Consider the following 8,560-nt stretch of genomic DNA (forward strand, 5'->3'; position numbering starts at 1 on the left):
AAATTTTATTTCCCATTGATACCTAACCCAACACTTCCTCTCAACATATTTTCAAACCTTTCATGCTCCAGAATCCATAGTATATGCAAATGTTTTGCCAATCAATGTCAGTGCTTTTTCTGCGTTTCCCTTAGAGATGAATGTATTGATTACATAAACAAAAGTAACTGATGACATGTGACGTAAATACTTTTATTTAACTAAGTACAAATGATGGGGTTTGGCTAGAAGTTGACAATCAAGTTCTAAGGCAAGATTTTGTTCTAAGGAGACTATGACCGCCACTAAACTCTCACAAGGACTCAGTTAAACAGCTGCTCAGCTAAAGCCTATGTACTAAAGCTCCAATTTCCTCTGGTTCCCTACATAGGGAAACATTTTTCCCTTTTCTTATCCTTCTTTTCTGAGAGCTGCAAAAGAACTGGGAAGGATACGATCCACACTGCTTCTCCTCCAGAGGTCCTCAACAAATGTGAGGAACAGAAGGGGCTCTCTAGCTTCACCCTTCTGGTTTTGTGGTTTGTTTGGGGTTCTCCTGGTTTTGGGTTTGTTTTTTGGTGTTTTGTTGGGTTTTTTTTTGGTGGTTTTTTTTTTTTTTGAGATCTGTTCTTTTTCATAACCAACTCTTCTTTTATCTGATCCTCTACAGCACTTCCACTCTGTACCAACTGCAAATGTCATTCATGTAATGCAGAGACCCATTAATAAATTAAGATTACAAAGGAACCTAAGGGCAGGAATATTCCATTTTTTGCTCATGTGATAGATGTTACTCTGCTAGAATGTCAACCCAAGTTATCTTTGCATGTGCTACATTAATTCAGTAAATTGCTTTTCAAACAAAGTGCACTCAGAAAGTGCCTGGAGAATCTATATGAAAGTTTAATTCTTATTGCAAATACGCCAGATCAATATCTCTCCAGAACAAGACATATGAACGGATTTTAGTACTGCCCATCAAGTTTTCAAAAAGAGCAGATAGCCAGAATAAATCATATCAACAAAACCTCTGGATGAACAAGTCATACCCGATGTAGTGATAAATATTTACACCGTATTCAACTAGAGAAATAATGGGTAAGTCTAACAGTATTTAATAGCCCAACAGCCCTTGCCCCGGGACTGCCTGCACACCCCAGAGCTATCAGCGTTTTAGAGGTATCAGGTCGGGCCAAGCAGGTGCTGGGGCTCCCCCAGGGCCGGGACGCTGCAGCCCCTCTCAGCGGCCCCGAGGGCTCCTGTCAGGCTCTGCCCTCAGAGCGGTGCAGCCGCCCCCCTCCAGGAGCACCGCAGCGCCTCAGCCGCTCTTTCCTGCACGGCGCTTCTCGCTCCCTGGGGCCCGGCGGAGCTTGCCACCCCATCCGGCACCGCTAGGTCATCCGCGTCCCGACGCGCCCGGCTCGGCGAGCGCCCCGGGGAGACTGGGGCTGCGCCTGACAGCACCGTCTCCCTCTCTCCGCCCCTCTCTCTCCCTCCCTCCTTGCCTGCCTGTCCTCTCTGCCCCGCAGGAGCGCGACCGGACCGCAGGTCTCACCTGAGCGCAGAGCGGGACCCGCCGGAGACAGCGTGTGAACGCCAGCCGCAGCTCAGCCCGGCGCGGCCCGCCTCTTCAGCTCTGCGGTGCGCTGCTCTGCGGCCCGCCCAGCCCTGCCCAGCCCTGCCCAGCCCAGCCCAGCCCTGCCCGGGCGGCGGGGAGCGGAGCGGAGCAGAGCGGCGGGCGCGCCCCAAGCAGCCGAGCGGCCCCGGGGCGGGCTGCGCCGGGACGTCACGTGAGCGCGCTCGAGCACGCGTTGCCGTTACGGTGGTTACAGCCGCGCGCGGAGGCAGCGGCGGGAAAAAGGGGAGGGAGGGAGAGAGAGGGAGCCAGGGAGAGAGAAGAGCGGGCTGGGGGTCGCTGCGTCCTGTGCAGGTGAGGTGAGGGCTCTCGCCGCCCGGGCAGCCACCTCCCCCGCCGCCCTTCCTGCTCTCGGGAGAAATCGTTTCCAGGAATTGAGGGGTTGCCGAGGCAGGAAATCCTGCGGGGCCCTGTGAGGGGAATGGCTGCGCTGGCCGGGCCGGGCGTCCCCTCAGCGGGGGGATCCCCTGACCCTCTCTCTTTGGTGTGATCAGCTCTCTGTAAGCACACGCACGGTGAAATGTTGGGTCCCGTTGTGGGATCGGGGTCTGTGTGCGGTTCTGCGCTTGTAATTTCTGTCTGCTGAGTAAATTAAACTGCACTGTTTGCCTCAATTTCCCCTCAAAGAAATCGGATGTCAAGTAGTCACTATAAAGCAATGTTAAGCTCGTTTTCCCATCAGGATCCTTCTCATTTACACTGTCCTCAGGGTGTTTGACTTCTATATCAATTGTATAGTAATAGAACTCCTCATGGAACAATAGCAGGAAGTCAAAAGTAAACCAGTGAACTAAGCATGTAGAGCATAATGCTGAAACACTCAGCTAAAGTCCGGGGAATGGCCCAGCAACCTGATATTAAAGGAATTCTCAGCTTACTCAGTGTCTTGTACTTGATTTTCAGCTCTGGGTCTTTCTGTCTGTGGGTTCAGGAGTTGTTTAGATGACTGTGAAGACCAGATAGTCAGCAGCTGCCAGTGCTTCATGTCACTCAGCAGTGACATTTAATACGCAGGGTGATGGAGGGTGTCTGACACTCCCAGGCTAGCTAAAGAAAAAGTGATAGAGAGCATAAAGAGAGCAGGAGCCGGCAGCTTTACAGGCAGAGGCAGGCTGTCAAAAATGCTCTCCCATTTGAAGATCAGTGGTCACAGACCCTTCTGTTTACAACTAATGAACCAGCCCTCAGCAGCGTTCATTGAATTCGCTTTCTTTTTTTGATACTTTGTAATTCATGTGCTTCCTGGCAGTCCTGAAGGCCTGAAACTCACCTGTTATATACTGTATCAGTGCTGCTGTATACATGTATACTGTATCAATACGTGCTGAATCGATCTGCTGAACTGTGCAGCAGGGTGAATTAGCCTGTACTGTGCATAGCTGCAGTGGACAGACTGCCTTCAGCACATAAAGCACCACTTTAGAGGACTGTCAAGCATTGGCTTACCTTGTGCTTTAGATTTGTAACAAAAATGTGGGAGGATAGTCACAGGATTCCAGAAGCTGGGCCTTTAAATTGATGAAACTTGCTATTGTGAGCCCCTTTTTAGGGGGAAAAAAAAGAAAAAAAAATGTTAATAACTTGGCTAAATTTCTGAAAGAGAATTGCCTTTGTTACATGTATGGTACCAAAACTCCACCCTCCCCCCCCCCCCAAAAAAAAAAAAAAAACAAAACAAAAAAACCCCAAAACCAAAAATCCCCCCCAAAAAAACAAACAAAAAAACCCCACTAGAAATTGAAGGATTATTGATTATTTTGTTTGGGCAGGATCTATTCAGAGTTCTACTTACTCATATTTAGAGCCCCAGTGAAGCAGCCTCCACAGTGCTTCCACAGTATTTGTGTGTAGTTGCCCAATTTCAATTAGTACAAACAGTCTCAACTGTTATAACTTGTGCTGGAATCAGTCATTTGCAAGGCAATTGTAGCAGACATCTAAGCTCACAAGGTTATCATCTGTGTCTGTTCAGAAGATGGCCTCAAACCTTGTATTGGCCAACATTTTTAGCTCTGCTAAGTAAATCCATGTGAGATAAAAGTCAACCCATGCAACAGGTTCTCTGCTTAAAATCAGCTGTGCTTTGTGAAAAATGAATGGCCTGCTTCTCTTGTATTTCTTTCAGCACTTCAGAATGTATTTAGGTTGTTTGAAAGGCTCTTGCCTGACAATTCTGGAAATTGAACTCCTGTGTTTCATCCCAGATGGGGACAGCATGAGCAAGCATCTCAGTGCTACAATAAAGCAAACTTTGCTGTGCTGAGGATCGTCTGTTCACTTACTTTCTCATGCCAGCAATGGCAGGATTTCCTATTTCTTCACTGCCTCGTAGTTACTGGGTCTAGGATATTTTTGTTACATCAAAAATATTGATGATATTCTAAAAAATATCATTGATACTCTAAAAGTTCGATTATTCTATTTCAGCTTTAAATTAGGTAGGCTGTAGTTTGGAAAGCTAATGGTCTTTACAGTACACTTGTTCTGTTTCCACCAACTTCGATTTATTGTCTTTATTGATTTTGCAAATTAATTTGTGCTTTTAAGCTGCAGCTTCTTCTTGTGCAAAATTGCAGGTGTTGAAGCTATAAGCAGAGATGGAGAGCTGTGATATTATCCTTCAGAGTGCACACGGAAAAGATGAAGAAAAGCTGTGTAAGTCCTAGGCTTCCAGGAATGGATGCCAAAGCATTTTACTGAATTTGCTGTTAAGACTAATTGTTGGCTGACAGTTGTGTAACTTTTATGACACTATCTTTTGAACCCAGTCACGAGGCAGACTGATACCAGTCATGATGTCAAGACTGAGATTACATTGCTCCCCATTTATAGAAGATACTGTGGTGACAAAAACATTTATGGTTGTGAGTCTTTTAATTGCTGCACCATTGCAGATGAACTGCAGCTAAGTTATTCTGACTGTAGCAGTACCACAAGACTCACATCTTCCATTATACATCTGAATTCTTAAAGAATAGTTTTGACAGAGGTTTTTGTTCTGTAGAGAAGTGATACAAAATCTGTTCTGTTATGCCTGGTTCATTTTTTTTTCTTCAGAAACCACTAAACATATAGGATGGAGCTAGACTGTACGGTCTGAAATTCCTAACACCTATTTTCAAGCATTGCCTGAAAGCATTAGGTCTCGAGTGTAGACCTTTGTGCTGCAGTGGAATAGGGAGTGTTTGTGCACTCAGTTCTGCCAAGTGAGCTGTGGTGACAAGAGAGGTCATATGGGAGGGGACAAAAAGCAGGTCAATGAAGTAATGTCCCAAACCTTCCCAGCTAGGCCTGGGAGCCAACCTATCTTTATGCTGCAATTTATTAAGACATTTTAAAATATTTTCTACTTTATTCCCACAAATAGATGCTTTTAATATTTTACTGTCTATGGTCTTTGGGTTGTGGCTGTGGTTACTGTAGCTCTTTATTGACAGGTCAGACAGAAATAGGATTCTGTAAGTGGCATTGCATCACTGAGTATTCTCTGACTCTGCCCATAGCCCCCAGTAGGCTATGCCAGCTCTGGCTTACATTCCTGTTTCCCTTTATCTGGTTTAGGGTAGGTAGAAATCTCATTCTCCACATCTCTGCGTGGCAAAGATTTTACTGACCTTCTGGCTGCTTCTTTATTTTAAGAGACATCAGAATCACAGTGATTTAGCTACTGAGGGCTTTAGAGCTCTTTTTAGAAGGCTTTATGGCTTTAAGCTCTAATACAGCAATTAATTCCAGGACAGGAATTTTTCAGCTCTTTACAACAAGATACTGGCAAGCCTACACTTAGAACAGTATTCATAGTTCAGTGTGAGTTGTGAGCAGAGTGACAGATGAATAAAATATCAGAAGGAATGTTATAACCTATTCCCAAAGGTTTTACATTATCTTTACAGCTACATAAACATAATAAACATAATAGTCTAAACACTGAAGCAATCACCACTGTGAATCACTTTGTGTTTGTACTAGACAAATCTACGTAAGACTGTTGGAGATAAAGATACTGTCTTGGGAACCACATGGCAGAGGAAGATTTTCAGTGGCAGATTGTTGTAGCAGTGAAATATTATAGCCTGAGCAGAAATATCAGTTAGGTTTGGAAAATGCTGAATCTATAATATACAAAAGTCATGCAGAGGGAATCCATTCCTAATCTTGTCAAGCCTACCTGAACCTCTCATTTCTTTAGGGCTCGGAAATAGCAGGAGTGAAATGGCAGCAGAATTCCTGAGGTCCAGTAGTTCTAACTTTTGTTAACTCTGCTTTGTGGACAGTTTCTGTTTATCCAGCATAACTCAAAATGGTGTCCTCATAATACTCCTTTTTAAATAAAAAAGGCTATAACCAGGCCAGACAAACTTATGAAGAACACACTCCAAAGAACAATAGTGCTGTATAAAGAGGATAAAGAAGACAAACCATTTCCCTCTTTACTTTCCATAGTTTCATTAAACCTAGTGAATATTAGCAACACCCAGCTGGTCTTTTGAAAACACAAAATTCAGCAAGGAAAGCTTATGTAACTTTATAATAAAACAAAATTGAGACAGGCAAAAAGGGATCATAAAGTAAAGTGTTAGACTGTCTGAAGCTTTTCCATCTTATTCAGCTGTAAAACTAAGAGCAAGAACTGACAAAAGTATTCTATCCTATTCCACCCCATCCTGTTCCACCCTTTACTTGCATTGTAACTCCAGAGTTCAGGGATGAATTTGCAATGGGGAAGGAGAAGGGACTAAGACCCTTCATTCATGTGGGTGGGGCTGTGTGCTCCTGGGACATTTGGTAGGATTGTATCCATATAGGCTTCCTTTGCCTAACCAGAGTTGCAGAATTTAGTCCCTGCTTGAAACTAAGGTGGATTGCAACAATGGATAGTGTGTGCAGTTGTTTACTCTGCCAGTACAGAGGATACAGAGGATTTGCACCCACATAGCTGCATTCCTTGCAAATCCACAGTATAACAAGCCAAGGCCTGTGATACCACCACCTGGACTTAGTTCTCAGCAACCTTTCACCATTACCTTTTACCATACAATGAATATAAAATGTTATCAAACTAGAACAGCACGGTTTTGCTCTGAGTTTGGAAAGTATGAGTGACCAGAGTAAGCAATGGAGAGCAGGCCCACAGTGAATTAAATGCTGGTTAGCTGAAAATGTCCATTACATTTAATCAAATTATCTCTTTGCCTGCACAAGTTTTTCTGCTGACTACCAGTTTCTAATAAAAAGATCACACTTCCTGGATTCAGCACAATGCAAATGTCAAATTGTTTTCTGTGCCTTCATTACTGATCTTGAAGTCTGGAACCACTGAGGAGAATGAGAGCAAGCACATTACCTTTCCCTTATCATCTAGGAACAATCTCCTGTTATGTAGTATGCATGGGAGCCTCTCAGAAGCATCACTCTCTCATAAGCACAATTTTTGTAGCAACTGTATCCATCAGTTCAAATGCTGGTTGCTGTAAAAGAGCTCTAGAGAATATACTGGAGATGCCATGCTTGCTCCCTCCCATTTCCCATTTATGCTGTTCATAAGTTAGAACAAGTAATTAGCAATATGAAACATGACTTTGTGTCTATCCTCACAAAACCACTCAGTACCAATGGAATTTGGCCAAAACAAGCCAGTCTTCATAATTATAGGAAAAACAGTGCCTTCTGATGTCTAAGATTATGACGTGCATGCAAAAATGGTTACACACCTATCTGAAATTGCCACACTGTCCATTTTGATCATTTTCTCAAGCTGGTACAATATGTTACTGTAATCATGTTTCATTGTTGAATGACTGAACCTCATGTAAAGATCCTTTTCCAGACCTGGTAATAGGCTACTGTCCATAAATGGAAATTTAAGTATAAATAGTATTTCTACTTCCTGTCTATTTTCACTTCTTTGTTCTTTCTCTCCTTTATCAAATATAAAATGTCGGTGTTTATATAATATTTGTCAACATATATTTTTGCTTCTAAAAGGGCCCAAAACCAAGCCTCAGGCTTCTTACATGACAGAGCCAGCAAAGCACAAAGCCATCTCTGATAAGGCAGAGGACCTGTATGTCAAGTAGGCCTTCTTTGCTGTACGTGTAGTTGGAATCCCTAATTTGTCATTAACTTATGAGACTCTAACAGAAGTGTTTGATTAAGGAATCACCAGGCTATGACAGTGGAGACCAGACCTATCTTGCTGTAAGTAAGAAATACCTGCTGCAGTGGTCGTGTCAGTAAACAGTCCTGGTGTCTGGAATCACATTCTGACCTCCTTGTTTTAGCAAGATGCTGGATCAGATGACTGCCTCCAAATAGTCTGGATTTGAACTGTTTGTAGAGCTGGAGATCAAAATAGGATCAAGAAAGAGGGTTATGATTCTCTTATTACTTCTATGTTTGAAGATTGTGGTAAACTGCAAGACAAAACATTCAGATTTTCTTTGTGCATTTTCCAACAGAAGAGGTATTGAAAAGATGCCAGATACATTTAAGTGAACCCATTAAAATCTAAAATAATGTGAAAATATGAAGAAAAAGAAAGAGGAAACTGAGTACTACTTTTAAATTTTTCAGATTTACATTTTAATGAAAATAATTAAACAAATATTGCCAAACCAGTAATTCATCTGAAGAGAGCTTCACTTGGGCTGAAGGTCTGTATGTCTTGATAGAGAGAGAAAGGTTGTTTTCTGAATACACAACAAGTTCATGTAAACATTGCATACTGTACTTGTAAATTAAAAAAAGGAAAAGCAGGAGTAAATTTTAGTGCAGATAGAAAATTGTGGCAGTCTCCTGTGTTTTGTCACCAAGTATTTAATGTTTTCAGACAGAGTGCATACACCACTAAACTCAAGAGATTTTTCAATTGTCCTTAATGAAATCAATCACTATTAAAGCTCCATCAGTTTTTGTAGGTATTGATTGCTACTCTGCTGGAACTTT

The 8,560-nt window shown here is 42.8% G+C and overlaps 1 protein-coding gene across 4 annotated transcripts in view; it reads right to left on the bottom strand.

Moving 5' to 3' along the window:
* RHOBTB1 (Rho related BTB domain containing 1) overlaps positions 1–1,705 on the bottom strand; it is a 55,984-nt gene extending 54,279 nt beyond the window's left edge. For 3 of the 4 annotated variants that reach the window (XM_030453371.1, XM_030453370.1, XM_030453368.1), the window contains exon 1: positions 1,535–1,704. The gene's annotated coding sequence lies outside the window, so the exon portion shown is untranslated. Of the gene's footprint in view, positions 1–1,534 lie in introns of all 4 variants that reach the window. The other variant, XM_030453372.1, reaches the window with a different exon arrangement.
* Positions 1,706–8,560: the final 6,855 nt, after the last annotated feature.

The sequence above is a fragment of the Calypte anna genome, chromosome 6 (genome assembly GCF_003957555.1).
Source record: "Calypte anna isolate BGI_N300 chromosome 6, bCalAnn1_v1.p, whole genome shotgun sequence".
NCBI lineage: Eukaryota > Metazoa > Chordata > Aves > Apodiformes > Trochilidae > Calypte > Calypte anna.